Source organism: Sarcophilus harrisii, chromosome 5, assembly GCF_902635505.1.
Source record: "Sarcophilus harrisii chromosome 5, mSarHar1.11, whole genome shotgun sequence".
Lineage (NCBI taxonomy): Eukaryota > Metazoa > Chordata > Mammalia > Dasyuromorphia > Dasyuridae > Sarcophilus > Sarcophilus harrisii.
Genome location: NC_045430.1, coordinates 216,286,264 through 216,290,014, shown reverse-complemented (window position 1 = coordinate 216,290,014; position 3,751 = coordinate 216,286,264).

Sequence of the window (3,751 nt, the reverse complement as noted above, 5' to 3'; positions counted from 1 at the left end):
CTCCCGTTTGGCTAATAGAACTATGACCCTCCAACAAGTAATTAATTAAGTTTTGGCAGATCCTCCTGATTCCTTTAGGGGGAAAAAACAAATCCAACAGATTTGATAAATATTTACATAGTTGCTTTGCTATGATTAAGTAGACTGTATTACTTCTGAGAATATTTCTTAAGGGATCATCTTATTATATTTGTAGCCTAATGACTTTGCCTAGAATATTGTAGGGGCTTAAGAAATGCATATTGATTGATTGATGAATTAACCAATTAACAGATGATGTGTCTTATAAGATCTAGAAATATAGCTTACATCAGATTTAGATGAAATTCTTGGGATTTGTGATGGGATTAAAAGGACAAACATATATACAAGTCATACATCCATAGAAACATGACTAGCACAAGTTAAGGTGTTGCAATGTTTCTAAGGAATGATAAATTATTTTAGAGACAGTTTATTCTAGAGTATTCAAGGCAGATGGATCCTACAATTGTGGAGAAAGTAGATATGAGGCAAGTGATGTGTTGGTCAAGAGGATGCCTTCCCAATGTCAAGAAGAGTCTTGTGGCTAGTATAATTGATATAACATTTAAATATTTAAAGGTATTTAGGACAACCATGAATCAAATTGGATCAGAAAAAAAGTTCCATCATAGTCTAAGACTTTGTACTTCATAGTTGTAAATTTTTCCATCAGTTGATTTTAACAGGGATTAATTATGTGATAATAGATTAGGAATTGATTATTAGAGAAATAGTGGCATAACTTTGAGGGAATTAAATAGCCAGTTAGAACATTAGGGAACAATAGAAACTAAATCTATTTCAGAGGTCAGGATAGGAATAGTTTTTCTTTTTATCTTTGTTTTGCTGACCAGGTGATTCATGTGATACTGCTGCTGCACCATCATGAATGTTAGAATTTGAAGAGGAAGAAGACTGGAAAGTGCCCATGTTTACTGAAAATCACTCAAAAAACCTTAAAAAGTGTTTGTGACATGCTAGCCAATGTGCTAAGCACCCGGAACATAAAGAAAGGCAAAAAGAAAGTTTCTACTTTCAAGGATCTTATAGTCCAACTGGGGAGATGTTTTGAAAATTCTAAACAAACAGATTATATAATTGATAAATTAAAAATAATCAACAGAAGAAAGGTATTAGAATTACAGGAAATCATAAAAGACTTCTTGTGAAGTTTTAGCTGGGCCTTGAAGGATCTTAGAGGTCACCCAGTCCAACTCCCTCATTTTATGGAGAAGGAAACTGAGACTTAGAGATATTCAATAATTTAATCAAGGTCAGAGACAGTAAATAATAGAGCCAGGGTTTAAACTTAGGTCTAACAACTAAAAACCCATGTTTCCTCCATTGCAAAATACTGTTTTTATCAGTGACAAGGAAGTTGGAATAATCTTAACTGTGATTCATGCAGGAATGGATCATAGTGTATTATGTCATCCTGTTAGCCAAACTTTTGAGGGAGATAAGATTCTAAAACTAATCCAAAGGCATTAATGGTGTCTGGACTGAGCTGGGAATAAAGGGATTTATATCTAATTTAATGAGTTGTGTTATTACATGAAAAGATTATAGCAGAAGAATGGTGATATTACCTTGAAAAGATCCTACAAAAAACATAGCGCTACCTCCTTGATTATAATGTCAGGTAGGGTTTGAGTTTATAATTGATTTATTATTTTCATACTTGTATTACAACCTTCATGGCATTATATTCTCTCTCTCTCTCTCTCTCTCTCTCTCTCTCTCTCTCTCCTTCTCTGTCTTCCTTTTCCCCTTCCTTCCTTCCTTTATTTTTTCTTCCTTTCTCTTTCTTTTTCTCTTCCTCTACCCCCCTCCATCACTCCTTCCTTCCTTCCTTCCTTCCTTTTTACTTCCCGCCTTTTCTCCCTCCCTCCTTTTCTCCCTTTCTTTCTCCCTCTCTCCCTTCCTCTTTCCCTCCCTCCCTTCCTTTTTCCCTTTCTCTCTCCCACTTTCCCTCCTTCCTTCCTTCCTTCCTTCCTTCCTTCCTTCCTTCCTTCCTTCCTTCCTTCCTTCCTTCTTTCCTCCTTTCCTTTCTTCTTCATTCTTTCTTTCTTCCCTCCTTCTTTCTTTCCTCCCTCCCTCCCTCCCTTTCTTTTTCCTTCCTTCCTTCCTTTTCTAAATTGGAACCCGAGTTTTGACTTTCTCTATGTCTTAGTTGGACCAATGTGCTTCTCCTTAGGCAGTCTGGTGCTATTCTCCTCAATCCTCTAACTCCCTGGATCTTATCATATTGGTGCCAGATTTAGTGCAGTTACCAGATTGACTTTAGCCCTGTTGCAGTTCAGAATTTCTGAGTTCACACAATATACCAATGTCATCTTTTCCTAATAGTGAGGATTACAGGCCTACACTATCATACTCGCCTACAATAGATCATTTCTCAAGAATGTGCTATTTGATCCCATGTTCCAGGCTACTGTTCACCCCCCAGACAGTATGGTATTTTCTAAAGGTCATTTTCTTCCATAGACTTCCTGTACAGATTGTCTTGGATAGAGGGTCACACTTTATAGCCAAGTTCTGTAAAGGCCTTTGAATAAAGATTAGAGGTCCAGTTATGATTTATGATAGCTTACCGTTCAGAGGCCAGTGGACCCATAGAACATACAGAACTGGGTATTATATAGTTTTTGTTCAGTTATATCACAAACTTGCATCAGGGTTGACTTCTATTCCTATCAAGGGTAGAATCTTCCAAGAAAAAGTGATGTATGACATACGTGAAAGCTCACTCTTTAATGTGTCTGGTTGATGTGCCAGAGACTTGAAAAATGTCAGATTTCATGACCCGGGGACAAAATCTGCAGGAATTCAGAACACTCAGCAAACATTAAGGCAATTATAGGAACAGGAAGACAACAGGGTGATAGATAGATAACAAGAGCTCTGTAACTGAGAGCCAGAGACCATATCTCTGGCCGTTTCATTTCACACACATTTCCTACATTCAGATTCTCCTGAGCTTTAAAGAATATATTTATATGGGTCCATTCACTATTACTTAAAAATTAATCTGGTAATTTATAAGCAGGACTACAATAAACTTGGATGACTAGCCTATGTTCAATACCTCAAATTGATCTCTCCTCTTATATTCTTACAACAATATCAGGAGGATTGATTTGTCCTAATAAGGTGAGACTGAGAAACAAGTATGACTGGAAGAAGTGTGGTCTAGAAGACCAAACATGAGAGTTAATCAAAGATGTCCCTGTATCCTCAGTGATTAGAGACTTGAATGAGAAGCACCTAGGGCAGATCCTGTCACTTTCTTGGAGGAGAAAGAAAAAGGATTCTAGGAAGAGAATGCTGTCAGTACCCTGTCTTGGCATAGTGCTGGGGCTAGCAGTCACTAACTTGGTCAGAATTACAGCTAAGCTAAGTAACATAGCTGGTCACAACTAGATTGTGTTATTTGTCATGGACATTAAGAGATCATATAGAGAAAATGGTTTTAGGAAGAGAGTACAGCTCTTGGTCATAGTAGATATTTAGGGTAACCATAATTGTGTAGCCCTTTGACAGATTTGTCTATATTTGGGAGAAACTGAGATCCAGGTAAACCTCAGAAATGTGAGAAAAGAATGGCTACATTGGGATTCTGGGAGACTTTCTTATTTGTAGTACAACAGTATAATTTTATAGGGAATCCTACAGATCCTGACTCTAGTACTTTTGTTGCTTAATAGTCATGGGCTTCAGCTTTTTC